General features: G+C 34.2%; 1 protein-coding gene across 1 annotated transcript in view; it reads right to left on the bottom strand.

Annotated features, from left to right (window-relative positions):
* Positions 1–18,540, bottom strand: part of LOC100005368 (uncharacterized) — a 144,598-nt gene extending 126,058 nt beyond the window's left edge. The window contains exon 1 of the mRNA XM_001344412.7: positions 18,290–18,540. The gene's annotated coding sequence lies outside the window, so the exon portion shown is untranslated. The remainder of the gene's footprint in view (positions 1–18,289) is intronic.
* Between the last annotated feature and the right edge of the window lie 2,934 nt (positions 18,541–21,474).

The raw sequence follows: 21,474 nt of genomic DNA, 5'->3' as shown, positions 1-21,474 counted from the left end.
TTTCCTGTTGAGCACTATACCATAGTGAGCTACACCGACCAGAAACCAGGACTCAGCGTAGGGCAAAAGAGGACATGGAAAGCTGATCTCAGACCATGCTCAGAAAAAATAGGTCAATACGCATTAGCTACGACCACTTAAAAAAATTCCCTTCAGTTGGACAGTAAAAAGCCTTATGTGTGTGTCCAGCGTTTCCTCTTTTGGTAAATATTCATCTTATGAAGCATCACAACAATAGACATCTGTTTCAGAAGTAGCAACTATCAATGCAAATGGCAAACTGATGACCTTAAAGGAAAGTACTTTTTTTTTTTTTTTTTTTTAGAAAAGGCTCATTTTACAACTCCCCTAAACAGATAAACAGTTGAGTTTGATCATTTTTCAATCCATTCAGACAATCTCCAGGTCTGGCGGGAGCACTTTTAGCTTAGCATAGATCATTCCCATATAGCAAAATTTCTCTGGCCCAGCTCTGGCCCACACAATCAGGTTTTGCTTGGCCCACATGCCGCAGTGAATTACGGTACATGACTGGACCAAATCTGGCTTCCAGACAAGGGCCAAACACAGACCATATCTGGGCCAAGTCTCAGCCAAGTTAATAACTCATAACTGGGCCTGAACTGGGCCAGTAAGGTTGGTGTGTCACGATTGCAATGAAATTAATAAACCTATGAAGCGTTGCGCTTTAGGCACAATATGGGCCTTGTTTTTTCTCAGTGACCTGATTGGTAGAATTTATTTATTTAATCAAAAATTATTTTTATGTATTTTAAATGTGGGTCAAGACTGGCCAAACTCACATGGCCCACAATCAATTTTTAAAATCTGGGCCAAATACTACGTTTTACATCTGGCCCAAATCTTGTGTGCCGCATTATAGACGGTGCCACCTCTGCCAAACCCAGGCCATGGTTGGCCCACATGCTGTATGCCAGTGCCGGATGAATGCCTGATGTCCCAGCTTTATGCCAAATCTGGGCCAGAATTCTTTGCTACTACGGTTGAATCTAATTAGACCATTAGCATCTCCCTCAATAATAACCAAAGAATTTTGATCCAATTCGTATTTAAAGCTTCTTTGGTTACAATGTGTACTAAGACTGGCAGAAAATGAAAAGTTGCCATTTTCTAGGCCGATCACTCATCCATCCAAGGGTAATAATTCAGGAACTTTGCTGCCGTGTCATGACTGCAGCAGACACAATCATATTACAGTCAAGCTTTATATAGAAAAATTATCTAAACTTTTTTTTTTTTTTTTTCATTTTTGAGCCAGATGCAAATGGTCTAATCCACTTCAATGATTCATGCTAAGCTAAACTGAATGTGTTCCCGCCAGACCTGGAGAATGGCTAAATTGATTTAAAACTGGCCGATATTAATAAGAACTATACTCAATCAGGAGTAATAATTAAGGAACTTTGCTGCTGTACCATGACTGCAGCCGGCACAATGATTTTAGAGTCAAACTTTATATAGAAAATTGATCTAAGCTCTTTTTTTTTTTTTTTTTTTTTTACATTATAAGCAAGATGCTAATGGTCTAATCTGTTTCAATGATTTATGCTAGGCTAAACTAAAAAGGTTCCTGCCAGATCTGGAGATTGGCTGAAAGGATTCAAAACTGGCTGATAACTATATTCATTTTGGCGTAATAATCAATGAACTTTGCTGCCATGTCATGACTGCATCAGACGCAATGATATTAGAGTCAAGCTTTAAATAGAAAAATTATCTAAACTCTTTTGACAGAAAAATGTTCCGCCAGATCCAGAGATTGGGTGAATCGATTCAAAACTGGCCGATATGGATAAGAATACTCATTCAGGCATAATAATCAATTAACTTTGCTGCTGCATCATGACTGCAGCAGGCGCATTGATATTACAGTCAAGCTTTAAATAAGAAAATTATCTTTTTTGACATTTTTGAGCAAGATGCTAATGGTCTAATCTGTTTCAATGATTTATGCTAAGCTAAACTAAAAGTGTTCCCGCCAGATCTGGAGGTTGGCTGAATGAATTCAAATCTGGTAAAACTAAACCTTTTAACTCTAGGGGGTTTGAAAAATGAACCTATTTTCCAAAAAAAAAAAACTAAATCCATGTCACTGTTACGTCAACAATGTCAACTACATGCCATTCTATTGACAAAAATGCTTTAGCGCTTCATTGGGAGATTACTGTTGGTGTTTTAAGCATGTTAATGGCAGCAAACATTGAAAGTGATTAGGCAACAAGGGTGATAAGGAGTGAAAATAGATAAAGGCTATTATACCCTTCGCCCTGAGGAAATGAATCAATATTGTGTAGTGTTATGGATGAAGCCTGTTAGTCTAATGCGTATCACAACAGGCCTCCCGAAATACTCCTAAGTGCTTAAATGCCTATTGAGTTCGGTGCAGCCCACTCCTATTTCCTGACCATATGATAGCTTGTGATGAGAAATGGAGAGCGAGAGGGAGCTCCTGTCTGCCTGGATGAGAGGAAGAGCAACATGAATCTCACTTTCTGTCATCCACGGAGGAAAGAACAAAATGAGAGGGTGGTTCCTCGGGTCAGCGATCAGATGCAGGATGACGTGAGTGAACCGAACTCAAGCGGGTCATTCATTTGTGAATAACAACACATTCAAACTAGAAGCAAAAAGGGCTGATGCCACAGGAGAACTTTCAGTGAGAAAGAAAGTTTCTGGAAGAAAACCATCTGTGTGCTGGTGCTCTAAAAACCCAGAAACCAACAGACTCTTATGAAAAATGGATTCTAAATGGCACTAAATAAAGCTTGTTTGGGTATACACCAGGATATTTACACTCCAGAGAGCCTCTCTCCTGTTTAATTACACAGCTCTCAGGAATACTTGATTCTGATTGGTCAATCACAGCATTCCAATTTGTTAAATATTGTTAATACACATTTTTCAGTGGTGGTGGTGGGGAGACCGTCTCATTCACACTAAAATGCTGCTTGTACAAACCACATTTAAAATTAAAAATGAGTTGAAACAACCAACATAGGCTCATTCTGAAACCGTAGCCCTATATACATTTTTGGAGATAGCAAATTATGCAGCCAGAAGTACGTATGGCAGCCTTTGTCTTTAAAACAAACACTACAGGGCGGTATGATACCTCCTTATGGATGGCTTTCCCGCTGTTACCAGTTTGTCCAGTTAGCTTGCCATTTACGTCGGCGGACGTAAGATGCAGAAAGGAGTTAACTACTATGATGGGGTTCGAGTCCAGTGAAGAACAGTTTCAGAAAGCAGTAAGACAAAAACACAAGCCAAAAAATAAAATAAACAAGTAAATAAAAGGGTGAGAATATGGGAAGTGGGTGGGCGCTGATCAATCTGGGCTTTTGAAAACACTATTGGTTGGAAGAAGGGTGGGTCAGTCGATCGGTCAGTCAGTCAGCCAGTCAGTCCACAGTGGCCTCTGGTGAATTTACGTGAGAACAGCAGGTGCGAATGGCACTCGCAAGAAAAATTTGAGATCTGAAAAAGCATACACAGCGACCACTAGTGGCTTTGCAAAAGAAATGCAAAAAAAAATTTTGCTCCTGGGACAGATTTGGCGGCTTCCAGAACTGTATATTGCAGTGTGTTTTCAGAATGAGCCTGGGTTGGCAACAACACAATTCTTAAGCTGTTTTGGGGACAACCTAATTGTTGAATCCACTTAAATTTGTAAAAATTATCAAGTTAATTTAAATGACTTGTGTTGGGATAACATAAATGAATTATATTATATATATATATATATATTTTTTTTTTTTCACAGAATTTTTTTTAACACATTTCTAGATCATAATAGTTTAATAACTCATTTCTAATAACTGTTTTATTTTGTCTTTGCCATGATGACATCAAATAAAATTTTACAAGACATTTTTCAAGACACTTCTATACAGCTTAAAGTGACATTTAAAGACTTAACTAGGTTACTTAGGTTAACTAGGCGGGTTAGGGTAATTAGACAAGTCATTGTATACTGATGATTTGTTCTGTAGACTATTGGAAAAAATATAGCTTAAAGGGGCTAATAATTTTCTCCTTGAAATGGTGTTTAAAAAATTAAAAACTACTTTTATTTTGGAAAAAAAAAACAAATAAGACTTTCTCCAGATAAAAAAAATATTATCAAATATACTGTGACAATTTAATTGCTCTGGTAAACATTTCAGAAATATTAAATAAAAAGAAAAGCAAATTCAAGGGGGGTCTAATAATTCTGACTTCAACTGTATGTATTTATCTCCAGCAGAAAAGATCTCCAAAGATGCTATTTTAAATGGTAAAGAAATCTGTGTCTTTGAAACAACAGAAGTCAATGATTCATTTGAATTATTCAGCCTGACATGTTTACTGTCCCAAAATATTATTAAAAAAAATTTTATTAAATAAATTGTGTTCAAAAGGGAAGAAAAAAAAGTTTTTCGTTTTTTATTCAGACATTTAAAAAGACTATATTTTAGAGCAGTGATCAAAATACTGTAAAACCATGATATTTTATTGCAAGGTTATAATACCGGCCCATGTCTAATATGTTCATAAGATATGCCATATGGTTCGGAACTAAAATACAATTTTTCTAAGAGGTTTTGTCTCATTACTAGTCTAATATATACATAATTAATGCACACATATTTTCAGACCTAAAAATCTGTACAGTTTATGCAAATGTGTAAATGAGTTCGAGAACTGTTTTGGACCCCACTGACTTTGACCACAAGGCAAAAAACAGCTGGCAAATTTTATATAAAGTTACAGGCAAATTACCTATAAAGTGACACCAAGAACTGTTTTAATGCATGCACTTCAAACACGCACTTTTAAAATAAAGCTGCAAGAAAGAACTAAGAAGTGTTTAAGCAATGCTATTGAACTTTTTTTTTTGCAGAAACATTTTAAGAACATTTTGAGCTTTGGAATTAGAAAGTCCTTTGTAAAAACGAGCAAAACAAATGATCATATCAAAAAACTCATGTCATTCCAACCCTGTTTGACTTTCTTTCTCTTGCAGAACAAACAGGATGATATTTAGTAGAATGTTGGTTAATAAACCACCTATTTTTACAAAAACATCTCTAATATGTTGAGATATCATGCATAAATTGCTTTATCCCTCTAACTGCCTGCTCTACCAAATGGTTGACCATATTTTAGTTTTATATAATGACTGTTAAAGTCATTTAAGGAATGACTGTTTTAAATAGTAAATAGTGGTTTACACTACACAGCATTGTTGGTTTACAAATATATATATATATAACCAACAATGTAAACCAACAATGCTGTGTAGTGTAAACAATTATATATATATATATATATATATATATATATATATATATATATATATATATATATATATATATATATATATATATATATATATATATATATATATATATATATATATTATAATAATTATATTTATTTAATATATATGTTGTATATATTTATTTATACAACAGTTTAACAGAATCAACAGAATCTGATTGACTGATAGATGTACGATATTTTGCCAGTAACATCACACAAAGGCCTCTTCACCCTTCACCTCTGTGTATTGCTCCACTCACATAGAGCAAGCAACAAGCAGAGATGCTACAGTTTGACAAAAATTACTGTTGTTAGACATCAAAATGCATATTTGAGGCTTTTTTAGTTGTTTAGATTGCAACTATGTGGTTTATTTGTAAGAATAGTGCCTATTTTAAAATATTTATAATTTCTGAGAGCTCATAAAAAGCTGGAAAACGAAAGCCTCGTGGTTTTAAAGGTGGACCGGATAGAGTCAGTAAGAAGCTGCGAATAGGAAGCTGGATTCAGCCTTGTCCCTCCTTTTCACAAACACAACAGCAGTCTAGTGAGAAATCTCTATAGACGGATGGTATTTCATGTCATGTTCAGCCTCATAATGTTAAAATGTGAGCCAAATTTGCTGTTTTGTCATCACCTTAAGGGGGTCACACACCAGAAGCGCCGCTTTACATTACACTATAGAGAATCATTCAAATACTAGCACTAAAGTGACGTTGGTGAATTAGTAACGGCTTCTGCTGTTCTGATGTCAGTTGCAGATGTGAATAAATGGCGGAAGAAAGTACTTCCTAATACAAAAGGATTTTAGACTCTCTGTGTTTGATTTTCTTTTTTATGTACAAGATTGTGCCGTCGAACTGTTGTATAAACACAATATAACACTCATAGCAGTGTGCTATGGCTGTATATCAGCACTGGTGGGGTGCTAAAGGCCTGCGGCCTCGTGCCAACGCACACTGCTACTCGTGATACTGCTCATATATAATCCTGTTGCACTACTTGGTTTTGGTTTTATTATAAAAAAAGTAAACAAGAAAACATGTTAAATGAGACTAATTTATGGCACATATCAAAAAATAAAGATGGTTTAGTTTTCAAAAAATTTTTATTTTGATTATGATTTTAAAATAAATTGATCTTACACTTCGATTTTCATTGTATATGTATTAATTTAAGTACTTTTACCATGATTGACATACCTACCATTTGCTAGAAGTTGATATGCATTGAGTGCATTGAAATAAATGCATTGAAAAAAAATGCATTGAGTGTGTTAACTAGTGACTTTACGAGTTAAAGATCCCATATTATACTTGAAATAGGGTCATATTTTGGTTGTAAGGGTCTCCAACAACAGTCTAATATGCATGCAAGATCAAAAAACACTTTCATTATCTTGTTATCTGCATTAATTTTTACCTAATTATCCAAGCGACTCCCATATGAATCGTCCAGTGATTCATTTGTTCCCAAACCCCTACTTAGAGCGAAGCTAATCTGCGCTGATTGGACTGATGATAGCCTGTTGTGATTGGTCGATATTGACTGTCTTCAGCGCGACTTTAATCGCACGTACTTACACTTGAGAAATGGAGGAAGAAACCGATCCATGTCCTGACATAGTACTCTTTACTGATTCTTCCTTTAACAAACGGCCGATGAAGTATTCTTTGTAGCATGTAGTTTCCAGAAGCACTTAAACTACTCAAGGCTGGGCTATAATGCTGAGGTTTCATCTTTGGGTAGAGACTCAATAATATCCATATGCACATTGCGACTTCATTTGTCCGGCGCGTTTGTGTTTGTGTGTGTGTGTGGCTTTTTCTGTGTTAGAGGGCGGGGCCGGGTTTGCGGTTACTTGGTTTCGTTGTCACGTCATGGCGAAACACCTAATGACTCGTTATCAAGACGACTCGTTTCGACTCTTTTATAGATGAACCAAACACTGTACACTTACAGATTTAAGCCTAAGCTGGATATTTCACTTCACTTAGAGCTGTGTTACACACTACATGGAAGGGCATTTTCAAAAACCCATAATATGGGCTCCTTAAGAAATGCAATCCAAAAACTAGTTCTTAGTGGGCTAGTTAAAGTGTTATCTAGATTGATATTTTTTTATAATCATTGTAAGCCAAAATTGAAATCGAAACAGAATTTTGATTAATTTCACAGCCCTACTGTTATGTCAACAATGTCAACTACATGCCCTTCTATTGACATAAATGCTTCATCGCTTTGTTTCATTGCTCTTTTTTTTTGTGAATTCTCCAAAAAAAAAAGAAGTGACACACAGAACAGCATTCTAGGAGATCCCCCAACACTTCTCAGTATAATACATTGCTTCTAGATAGCGTGTTGACCACCCTGCTCAACTGTTACTGTCACATACACAGTGGGTTTGTACTCTTCCTCTACCTCTGTGTAGTGTTAATTATTGAGGGAGTTTTATACAGTTATGGCGTCTGGTGATTTAAACCCTCCCTCAGCCCACCATCATGAATGTTCCACTGAAATCCATAAGGACTGTTCATACTCTCTCTCTCTCTCTCTCTCTCTCTCTCTCTTATTTTATTTTATATGTGTCTTAAAGGCGACATATTATGAAAATCAGTCTTTTTCTGACTTTAAGTGCTATAACCGGTCTATCTGTCAATCCAAAAGGGACAACCCAATAACTTTGGTAAGTTTTAGTAAGCCTTTTTCTAAAATAACATGCAAAAAGAAGAGTACAGAAAAGTCATGCTCTAGTAAAAGTACTATTACTTATCAAAAAAATGTAGTGGAGTAAAGTGGAATTATCTTTTCTGAAAACAACTTAAATAATGAGTAAAAAGTAGCCCTTTTAAAAGTATTCAAGAGTAGTTTGTATTACGCTTTGAAAATGATTCTACCTTATATATTGCTAATTAAAAATCTAGCTTACATCAGTGCCATTTTCTTCAGAGAGGGAATTTCAAGTATAAGTTCAATTATTTGCCATTTATGGATTATGAATTTAAAATGTGAGATTAGTTTAATGTAAAAACACATTGTCACGATCACCAGCGATCTAACAACCAGAGATGGCTGGTAAACAACACTCACATACACGTGAACTACAAATCCGCCATGTTATGGACTACATATTCAGTCATGCAACACACTTACACACTTGTTCTAAGTCACCAGTGATTGCAAACACTCATAGCTGAAACTGCTCACTGACTGATTACAAGGACTATAAAAACAGCACAAACACACACAATGTGGCTGAGTCTTGTCTACTGTTTATGTGGCACTACAACACGTTTTCCTTTGTCTTGCTTTGCTGTGTTTTTGATCCTTGCCTCGTTTATTTGTTTTTTCCTGTCTGCTGCCTGCCACGGACCATCTGCCTGAATATTGACTATGATTCTGGATTGCCTGTATCAATCTGTGTGCCCTTGTGTCTTCCATTGCTTACCTGACAATTCTAATAAACCTGCATTTGGATCCGCACCCCTGTTGTCAGTGTCACATCAGTGTTACACACATTACATTTATAGATGGACCTATGATCCTGACAGAAACAGGTTGATGCGTTAACGTGAAATACTGTAGGTGTAACCTAAAAATCTAAAGTACAAAAAAAAAGGCCCACAAATCTAGCTGTGATTATGGTAGGGATAAAATACATTAAAATGTATTTTAAAATAAAATACCAAATACTTTAATTTTAAAATAACAAATACAGCAGTTACAACGTGTATCAAAATAAAATATTGTATTTGTATTTTTAAAAATAAAAGAAAAGTGGCATGACATTTCTTCACAAATCTTCCATCAATTAGAGCTATTCGATCAATCCCTTCCCCATTAAACTGACCTGCACTGTAAAAAAAAAAACGGTTTACGGTTACGGTTTATTTCCAGCAGGTAGGATTAAATTACAGAAATTTACCATAAAATAACAGATATTAAATTACAGAAATTTTCTTAAATTTAAATTTCTGGTCAATTTCTGTCACTTAAAATCCATTATTTTATGGTAAACTTCTGTAATTTAACGGCTGATATTTTACGTTTTTTTAGTGTAGTGAAGTAAACAATGTCTGCTAGCAAGTGTGGCCAGTAAAATTATCATCCAAACCATAACCATAATAACTGTACAATGATTATACACCCTCTTAATATTTTAAAAGTGTGTTAAATTAGAGTGAAATAAAAAAAACTTGTGCACAGAATTTTTCATAAATCATTTTCTATAAATCATTTTTCAATACTCAATGTAAAAAACTGTATTAGAAGTTTTTGATTGTTAAATATTTGTATTTCATATGTTGTAACATCTTAAGGCTTACATTTTTCCTCTTCTTTACATATAGAGTGGACCTACTGATCAAATAGTCTACTGGCATTTGAATAAAGTATATACTAGTCTACTGGCATTTCAATTCTTAATAAAGTATTGTAGGAATCGCCACTGTAGGACTTACTTTATGCTGTTTGTTTTAACGACAAATATTTGGCATCAGCTATCCAAAACTACTATTATTTGTACAACATAATCATTGATTTTTTCAATTCTTCTTTAAATGGAAGAGTCAATAACATCCAAAGCACCAATTAGAGGGTTCCTTTACATGATGTCTTGATGCAGATTTCTTACAAAGTATTTTACAGAGTATGAAAAATACAAAAAATACAAGACACTAAAGTATTTTGATACAAACATGTAATCCATTTTCATCAGCTCTATCAAATACAAATTACAAATACTATATTGTATTTAAAATTCATATTTGAAATACATGTATCGTAAATACTGCCCATCCCTGGCTGTGATGATATGTTATTGCATAGGTTGAGTGTCCAGTTGTGCCGCAAACCAAGCTCATCCAGCACTGATATAATACTTGCAATTTGTGCATGTGTTTGAAAACGTAACATTCTATAGTGCATTTAGTTATTGTTTGTGACCATTTAAGGTGCAGTTAAGGTCATTAGGTGTCACCACATATAGGCATCTTTCATCTTAATATCAGGGACATGCAGTATAAACAGTCTCTTGATTGATTTTGTTTCAACACTGTGCATTTGATGCCTTTATAAAGCTTGAAGTCTGACAGGTGCATTTTTTATATGCACAAATTGATCTGATGAGGAACAAAGGTCTGATTATTTTACTAAGCTATAATCACTATAGACAAGAAAAAACAAAGATGTTAAGTAGTGACTGCAAGTTGAAGGAAAGTAGCGCAATAAAATTACAGATACGGCACCAAGAAAATGTGCTCATGTAAAATTGCACATTTTTAAAATGACTTATTAAAGTACAATTCTTGAGAATTTTACAGAATTAAAGTCATTTGAACATTTGCAATTCGTTACTTCACGCCATTGGAAAAAAAGTACAATTTCATAAAGATTCCACATGCCAAATGACGTAGCAAAGGGATGTATAATATATTATAATACAGCCTGATATTCACAATGCAGAACCCCTGAATATTTATAAATCATCTCTTAAAACTTACTTTTTTTGAGTAGCATTTATTAGATTTTATTTGGCTTTTATATAATTTTTTAGATCTATTAGTAATATTATTATTTTATGTGTTTTTAATTATTTTTATTATTACTTTTTTTGCATTTATTCTTGTATCTGCTGCACATTTTATGTTTGTAAAGTGCCTTGAAATACTACTTTTAAAAGCGCTAAACAAAAATAAAATTGTATTTATTTTTATAAATATTATTTATTTATTCATTTAAAAATTTGTTGTTTTATTATTATTAATATTAATATTATCATTATTATATGCTTTTTACATTATCTATAAAAGTGAGAAAAAATATAAGTTGAATGTCTTTTGTAGCGATAAAACATCCAAGTTGATGAGTTTGAGCAGCTTTACTCCAAAACAACTACATAAACTCATCCAGTAAGCGTTCAGAAATGTTCTTGTTCAGTCTAGAAGTTGTTACCGCATGTTGTCTGTTTATTATCTAACTCTGGATTGCACATGTACAGTTTTTAATCTTTCGCTTTTGCTGACACGCTCTACGATATTGGAAAAATTTGACATTGATATATTTAGTTGAATACAGTTTCAACAGATGGTTTAAAGAGCTCTATTTGAAAAAAAAAAAACAATTTATTCATTAGAACCGATTAGGGTTATTTTTTTAAGAGAGTTAATGTATAAAAAAATGATAAACAAATTGCGAGCAAAAATAATTACAATAGAACAATGAAAAAAAATTAAATAAACAGTGCCTAATGGTTTTCCAGTGAGTCAAACAGTATTCAGGTATAAAACTCGAATAATGAAATGAAAATAACACCATATAGACGTCAATGTCATAATTCAGTGCAATCATTTCTCATTTAAGTTATGGATGTATTTTTGTGCCTGAATGCTTTACACCCTCTTGAAAAGCTTTTAAAACACACGCAAATGATAAACTTTCACTCTGTTATGGTTATACTTTGTTGTGTCAACTGTTGGGCTATTATAACGCCAACTCAACATTGCATATCCTTAGGCATGTCACAATAATCAATATATTGACTTATTGCACAACTTAAAAACATGACCTCAGTCACTTTTGGTGTTGCAATTTATATCACCTATTAAGGCTGGGTGATATTACAAAAAAAATTGTCACAATATTATGTTTCATATCATTCGATATCGATAATTATTTATTATTTTTTTTAACAATACATATGAGAATATTAGGACATTTTTTTTGACACTTTAATTTGCCAACATTACTAAGGCAAATAGTTTTAATAGTCAAAAAAAAAAAAGAAAAAAATCTGATCTCTTTATAGTAAAATAAACGTTAAAGAGACTCTTGAACTTCATAGATAAAATGTTACAAAGTCTGTGCAATGGTAAAGTGTAAATAATGAACAATCAACGCAAAGTTTAAGGCATACATGCCAACATTCGGATAATAAAATCCGGTAGATCTTATCCAGAGGTGTGCGCAAAGTAAATTGCAAGACAGAGACAACAATACGGGAGATGGGCAGGAAAATGAATAACGGGAGTGTTAGCAGGTATAGTTTAAGGTGTGAATAATAATAATACAGTAAACTCTGTTAACAACACAAATTATGATAATCAAATCTGAGCTTTCAAGTAAAGGAACCAGCTATCATTACTGAAATACATACTGCAACATTACATATTGTAAAGTTGGTTAACTATATTGCCCACTACGCTAAAAAGTCTTTCAGATGGGGAGCCAGTGGCTGGGATGCACAAGAAAAGAAACCAAAAAGCCACTCTGGTGACCTGAACACATCCTTTTTTATTGTTGTATGTCCTCACTGCTGGCACTCAGTATTCTGAAAAGTTCACTTTTTTTTTTTAAATAGGTGCTGCTGGAAGATGTGTGCAGTTCATGTGCGTGCCCCTTTCACAACACGTGCATTTCACTCTCATATGCGCGTCGTGCCAGCCGCGTGCCTCCATTGGAAATTACAAACTTACACCCTAAGCTTTTTGCCACTGCTTCCAAGGCGAGTGCTCAGCAGCCACATTTTAATAAAACTACAGCCCTCATACCAAAACCTTATACTGATTTTATCTCCCAGCCCTTTCGTCCATACATAATTAACCATTTCAGCAACATTTTAGCTGATTGCACAACCTGTGTTGGAGGTGTCAGTGTCAGTTTGGTTAAACAATACTATAGTATTTAATATAAATTACTATAGTATGTTTTCATGTGGGTTTCTGATGAACAGATCTGGTAGCAGATATCTCTGATACTCCTCTGATACCTAACTTGCAGTTCTAAGATTTGCAGATCTTGCAGATCTTAAGATTTATTATTATTTATTTGTTCAGGATACACATTTTCACATTCTGACTCCAATGTCTAATTTTTCAACTGACTATAATTAAATGAAATACTCATAAGAATAAAAAATTATGTGTTGAACTGTATTTGCATTATGATGATATTATATTGTCATTCTGGCATTCTATAATGGCATTAAATGGTCTTAAAATGACAATAATATCACTTATCACAATATATTTTGGTGCAATATATCATACAACGAAAATAAAATATTGTGACAGGCCTACGACTCCTGTGATGTGATTATTGCAATAGCAATATATTGTGCAGGCCTAACCCAAACATTGATACACTTAAAAAATGAAGTATTTTGAGCTGCCAGAGACATTTTGGATGACAGAGATTGAATTTCTGAAAACCTTTTATAGTGGCATAACATGTCCGCTTTTAGATACAGAAGCATACTAGAGTTGCTTGATCCTGAATCTACTTTGACATCAACAGTGGCAGCAGTGCATGGCATGCATAATAAACCCCAGTGCGCGTGCATGTGCATCTATGCAAAATGCATATATATATATATGGAGTAGAAAGTGACCCACTGGTGCACTTTTCAAACACTTACCATGGTGAACGGGGGGTTTCTGCATCTCGCTGTGCCAGCACGACGGTCTGTCACGTCACACAACACAGACTCTGGTCATGTGGTTAAAAATGAAGCTACCGTAGCCTGTCTGTGAGGATGTGGCATGTTTAATATATAAAGAGTCAAGCAGCAGAACTGAAGAAAGCTGCTGGTGGCTCTTAAAGGCCTGTCTTGTACGTCCCGCTCATGTTTGTAGTTGGTTTTTGCATGTGAGTTTGATTGCATAAGCTTATGAAACTTAATTTTTCATCAGGTTATTATTATAATTATTGTTTTTTTGAAGGTGGTGCCAAGTGGCAGTTCTGGCTACTGTGGTTTACCACATGAGAAAAAACAATGACATATTATTGATGTCATCATTTTGTAAACATGTATCTATAGGTGAAGCATTTGATTGGAGAGCAGAAGGCCTCAAGTAAAAGTCTTGACACTATTAATGATAATGATGATAATAATTATACTAATAATAAGTAATACTTATAATAATAATTATTATTATTATTATTAATATTATATTGATGATAATAAAAATATTCAAATGAGATTTTTCTTCGATAAAAAATAAATTTGTGAAAAATACTACAATTTCTTCTACCATTGCTACTATTATTACTAGCTACTACTATTCATTCCAAATACTACTTTGACAAATGTTGCAGCTGTTAAACAACATAATGTATTTTAGAGGCTATTTAGGAGAGAATGTAGTTTTTTAGATTGCAACTATGCAGTTTATTTATAAGGATTGCGCTTATTTTAAATGTTTATAATTTCAGAGAATCAGCGCATTGATGGCCATCATTGAGTAGAGCAAAGAAAGTTGACGTTCCGTCACATATGGCGACAGAGACCACATAATAATTCCTTAGGGGAGAAAAACTTAGCGTTAATTTCCAACTTCAGCTTATTAAATCCTTATTAAACAGGTAAGTGACATTCTAAGTCGATCTCTCTCTCGTGTATGTTGATATTACAAACACCAGCAATCCAGTCTTGTAGATCACTGGCAATCTTTCACTTTCATTCAGGACCATAAATCTTTTACCATATGGACTACAAATCCTCTTATGCACTACACACCTGTTCCGGTTTCGCATTGATTGCTAACACACAGCTGAAGCTGTTCAGAACTGATTACATGGATTTTTAAAGCAGCACGGACACACAATTGTTGCTGAGTCCTGTTTGTCTTTTTATCTGTGAGCATTACGACGTGTTTTTCCTTGTTTAGCGTAGCCGTGTTTTGACCCTTGCCTTGTGTTTTCGTTTTGATTATTTGACCACTGTTCTGGATTTGCCTGCATGTACCTGTTTGATCCTGTTGCCTGTTTGACCATTCTCATAATAAACCTGCATTTGGACCCTCAATTGCATTGTCAGCGTCCCTCTGGTATTGTTTGCTTTGCTTTGGCTTTTTTTGGGGATATTTATTGTGATTTCCTGATTGCAACAGAGAAATACTTGGAAATCTCTGTAGACTGATGGAATTTCATGAATTATAATCTTAAAATGTGAGCAAATTCACCTGTCTTGTCATCACTCTACATTACACTAGATCATTCAAATACTAGCTCTAAAGTGATGTTGCAATGATCTCTGGTTGAGCAATGGTTTCTGCTGTTCTGACATCAGCTGCAGATGTGAATGGCAGAAGAAAGTAGTTCCTTATACAAAATGATTTTTTAGACTCTCCTTGTTTGATTTTCTTTTTCTTATACAGGATTATGCCATCGAACTGTTGTATGAACAAAATATCACACTCATAGCAGTGTGACATGGCTCTGTATAGGCACTCCATCCCACAAGTGCCGATATACTCATGTAATATTTCTCACATATATTAGTGCTGGGCAAACATTATTCACATCCAAAATAAAAGTTTGTTTTGAAATAATATATGTTTGTGTATTTACTTTGCATATTATTTATTCACGCATACAAAACTATACAAAACTATTTTGTTACATAGATATTTAAATTTATATAAAATTTGTATCATATGCATATATAATTTATATCTAAATATAAATAACAAATTTATTGTATATATATATATATATGTATATATATATATATATATATATATATATATATATATATATATATATATATATATATATATATATATATATATATATATATATATATATATATATATATATATATATATATTATTGTTGTTGTTGTTTAGTTCAGCTGTGATTTTGCTGTGATTAAACAAATGACTATTAATAATAATAATAATAATAATAATAATAATAATAATAATAATAATAATAATAATAATAATAATAATAACTGCTGATAATGTTGATGTAACATTTTTTATTTATTCATTCATTTTCGGCTTAGTCCCGTTATCAATCAGGGGTCACCACAGCGGAATGAATCACCAACTTATCCAGCATATGTTCTACGCAGCTGAAGCCGTTCTAGCTGCAACCCATCACTGGGAAACACCCATACACTCTCACTCACATACATACAGTACGGACAGTTTAGCCTACCCAATTCACCTATAACGCATCTTTGGACTTGTGGGGGAAACCAGAGCACTCACATGAAACACAAAAACATGCAAACTCCACACAGAAATGCAAACTGACCCAGTAGAGGCTCAAACCAGCGACATTCTTGCTGTGAGTCAATATTGCTGCCCGCTATGCCGTAATATTTTTTTTATTATTATTAACACATAAATAGGGAGAATATTTGATATTTCAACAATGTAAAAATATCTTTGAATAATTGCTTGAATTATTTAATTTTAACTTATTAAGCAGCCAAGCAAACATTTTGATGTTTTAGGCACATAGAGTGGGTAGATGATGACAAATTTTAAGCAAATGATCCGCTTGTTCAAACTGCGCAAAATCACACCATCAAAAGAATGAGTGATTTCTGTCTCAGCATTTACAGTAATCATGCAATATTATTAAAGAAACGTTTATTTTCTGTTGATGATTCATAATAGTGCTTCCTACATCAACACAGATAATACAATAAGGTGCAAAAGACAGTTCATCAGTCACTAAAGCCTCAGTAGAGAGCATATCTCTCTCACACACACATACACACACACACACACACACACAGAATTTGAGCTGAAGTAAGAGGATTTGATTCATCCATATTCACTGTATTGAAGAGACTGGAGCAGTTTCTCGGTCAGTGTGCACTGGGGGCCATAAGCTCTTGGTGTTAAGTCACTTTCCTGCTTGAATAAAGTCTATCCCGCTGGGGCCAGAATAACTTCACACTTAGGGATCACACCGTTAATTGCACTTTCAGAATGGAGACACGGTGGAAAGAGCTGCTTTATTAATGTACAGGTGCAAAAAAAATCAATAATTAACTAATAATACGGTGGATTGAAGGCAATAGTGTTGTAAAGTTTTGATCATTTTGCTTTACAAGAGCTCAGTGTGTCATAAAGCAGCCACAGTTATTAATTTTTCTTTGCATATATATATGCGTTTTTGACTATCAAAGTACTGGCATGCATTAATCTGATGCTAATTATAGTGGTTAATGTTTAATAACTCATTGAAATCAAAACATTTGCATAATAATGTCTATAACAAATGCAGCCATTGATGTTAATGCATTAGCCAACGTCAACATGACCTTTTGCAAGGTGTTTCCTATGTACTTTTTACTTCTTATTCAGTTGTATTTGTTTTTACATAATAAATGCATGTTTAAAAATTAATTTTTATATGCAATTAAGTAATACACAAAAAATTGGGGTTTTAAAACGTCCCTTGCTATGATACTATTGATTATAATACTTTATTTGATATTTAAGTTATTTTGAATACTATATTATACATTGTTTTATACTCTCAAAGTTCAATGACACTTATCCAAAAAAACATGCTATATGATATAACACTATAAAACAAAAAAGGTAGAAACACCATTGGCTATGTAGATAAAACATAGAAATACACATTCACAGAACAAAAATGCTTCAGAAAAAAAGGACTGCTCCCAATAAATTACAATCGTCCAGAATCCTTGACAGAACCATTTATAAAAATAGCTTATACCATACCATGTAACTTTTTAAGTTTTTTTATCAGCAGATGACCAGCATGACATTTTCACAAGCAAACATTTTAACTCAGGACACACTTTAAACCATCTTCTCCTTATTAATATCCTCTCAGTCCTGTATCTTCCCACTTCAGCGCCCCTCTCAAGAAAATACCAAATCAATAAAAGCATCAATATGAGCTCAGAATACACATTCAATCATGTCCAGTCTGCTGAAGAAAAAAAAGAGATCTCAGCACAGTCCTTAATCGTGTTTCAGACTCACCGAGGCTCAGAAAATGAGTCTGCAAGCAAAACCCGTGTATTTGGGCTATTTAGAGCGAGAGTTATATAAAGTGACGAACAAAATAAGAGTCTCGCAAAGTTCAACCCAACAAACCAGCGCATAAAACGCGACTAAATGACAGAAAGCACAGCTTAAAGTTTGACATTTGATGGCAAGGGTTAAGGGAAGACGTATAGCGAGCTTACCGTGCGTTTCACAGAGCCAAAGAGACTGATGCGGCGCGCAGCATCCCTGCCATCCTCACTGACAAGTCTTGTTCTCCGGCATGATCCAGCGCTCCTCAGCTCTCCTCCAGCGCACGCAGCGGCAGCAGGAGCATCGCGGCCGGGCTCGGGCTCTCGGGTCGTCTGCTGTGGAGCGCGCAACGCCGCCTACTCTGATTGAGTTTGCAGAGGCTGCGATGATCGCTCACTTTCTCCAGGCATATGGACCATGTGATGAGACTCATCCCTCCATTTGCAGGAGCCTGAACAGCGCCACCCGATGGAGAGATCGTGCAAGACAACACCGGTGGTGTGTCTATAAATAAATAAATATATATATAACTGGAGCAGGAGATTTAGAGGCAAAAAAACTTCGACACTTTACTTGAAGGTGTGTTCATAAGACTGTCATGACACCTTTATAATCATGACATATCACAGAAAAAAGAAAAAAAAAGTGTCTTCTCTCAGGCAATCCATCTCATGAAAGCTTGATAATAATAATACATGCACGCACTTTTATGTTTAACAACATACTTTGTTTACATTTATTTTTTACAGTCATTGATTTAAAATTCAACATAATATATATAGATATAATACTGTATATAATATAGCTATATACATTTCTCAATTTGCATATTTTTATTCACTACACTGTAAAAAAAAAAAAAAAAAAAAAAAACATTTATTGAATTAATAATTTTTTAAGGTAAGGCATGCAAGTAGGCATTTTTCATTCTGCAAATTACAAACTGGCCAGATCATTTAACTTACCTGTGTGAGAATTTGGCCATTTGAATGACATGTAATAATGACATAATAATAATAATGACAAATAATAATAATAATAATAATAATAGTAGTAGTAGTAGTAGTAGTATGTATGTATGTATGTATGTATGTATGTATGTATGTATGTATGTATGTATGTATGTATGTATGTATGTTTATATTCTTAATGATGTAGAACTTTTTTTTATTGTATTCAAATTCATTTTAATATGCTTCAATTTCATTTGTCATTTTTGTTTCAAGAATAAGTCTAAGATTCAGATTAAAAGTCACTTGTACAAGGTTTTCTATATATAAAATAAAATACAGTGGCAAAAGATGATGACCCTAATTGTATGTTTTCTTGCACAGTTGGATGTTGGACTCATGAAAAATATTTGTTAGCACTGGCCAAAACTGATTAGCTGAAGTCACACTAAAGCAACAGGCAAAAGAGGAAAAGCCTTTTTCAAGGCTACCGGCCTGTAATGGGTTGCTAACAATTTATATGGGCTGAATTTAAACAAACAAAATAAGTTGGACTTTGAACGTTACTAAATTTATTTCATTTTGTTTAAATTCAGCCCATATAATTAGTTTGCAACCACTTAACTTTAAATATTGAGAAAATGCAATAAATATTTTTTTTGAGTGTATTAATTTTTTTAATTCTTTAATTCGTGTAAACAATAAAACTCTTTATGATTCTGATTCCTTCAAAATATGTAGGATTACACATGCTCATGACAACAGTTATTAAGTACCATTTGCTCAGTTATTTTAAATGTGGGTATGACATTGAAATGTCTTGTTTTTTGACAACTTGACATTAAGAAATACATCACAACTTGTCTTTGTTTTGTCAAGACAACTTTTCAATAATCTGTGATAGACATGAATGATTGTCTTGAGGCATTATTACTGTCATAACTATTTTTCACTGTCATTAATATTTCTCTGTAAAAATTTCAATAGAGGCGACGCAGTAGGTAGTGCTGTCGCCTCACAGCAAGAAAGTTACTGGGTCACTGGTTTGAGCCCCGGCTGGGTCAATTCAGTTGGCATTTATGTGTGGAGTTTGCATACTCTTCCTGCGTTTGCATGGGTTTCCTCCGGGTGCTTCCCTCATAGTCCAAAGACATGCGGTACAGGTGAATTGGGTAGGCTAAATTTTCCGTAGTGGATGAGTGTGTGTAATTGAGTGTGTGTGGATATTTCCCAGAGATGGGTTGCGGCTGGAAGGGCATCCGCTGCATAAAAATGTGCTGTATAAGTTGGCGGTTCATTCCGCTGTGGCGACCCCGGATTAATTAAGGGACTAAGCCGACAAGAAAATGAATGAATGAATGATTTTTCAATAATAGGGTGGCACAGTGGCTCAGTGGTTAGCACTGTGGCCTCACATCAAGTAGGTCACTGGTTCAAGTCCTAGCTGAATCTGTTGCCATTTGTGTGTGAAGTTTTGTATGTTCTCCCCGTGTTTGTGTGGGTTTTCTTCCAGGTGCTCCCTCATAGTCCAAAGACATGCGCTTTAGGTGAATTGATGAGCTGAATTGGCCGTAGTGTATGAGTGTGAATGAGAGTGTGTATGTGTGATTCTCAGTTCTGGGCCAAGTTTAGCTGAGGCCAAGAAACAAATAATAATGACAAGCATGTTCGTGACAAATGTATGATAATTTTTGTTGTCTTAATAATTCCAAGTTGTCATTGCAAACACGTTATAATGTATTTGTTTTTGTTAAGTCGTCATAACAAAGACATCTCAACAATGTCATCCTAAACATGCATAAAATCTCATTCATATTTATGATGTGTCGGTTCATGACATGAAAGTCTCATGAACTCTCCCTTCAAGTACAGTGATTCCAAAACTTCTTTATCTGAATAAATTTGTATTTTGTCCTTTTTGTCAGGTATTATATCGATTTATGATTAACAATTATTGCTTTTAAAAATATATAGAGCATGGTTGTGTTCTTGATTTAATGGTAATAGTGGTTGAGTAAACTGTGCTCAAAATCAACCCTAAACTCATTCACTGTTCCCTACATTAGCCTACTTATAAAGTCCACTTCAAGGCATGAATGTCTAAATTGCCCACTACACACTCAAATATTGCACTTTTTTAGAGGACAGCCATTTATTGTGGTGTCCAAAGCATTATCAAGAGCACTCAATCAATGAGTCACATAATGCACCACAAGCATGAGCATGCAACTCTTTCTTTTTTTTCTTTTTTGTTGCTATTTTGTTATTCACACTAAAATGCAGTTTTAAAGTTGGCATAAAATTAAAATCTACTCTTCTTAGAGTACTACTCTTCTTATTGTGTAACGATGGTTTGTTCTGTTGACTATCGCGAAAAAAAAATAGCTTAAAGGGGCTAATAATTT

The sequence above is a fragment of the Danio rerio genome, chromosome 23 (assembly GCF_049306965.1).
Source record: "Danio rerio strain Tuebingen ecotype United States chromosome 23, GRCz12tu, whole genome shotgun sequence".
In the NCBI taxonomy this organism is placed as follows: Eukaryota; Metazoa; Chordata; class Actinopteri; order Cypriniformes; family Danionidae; genus Danio; species Danio rerio.
The sequence above is the reverse complement of the archived record's forward strand: the minus strand, read 5'-3'. Positions and strand labels throughout refer to the sequence as shown.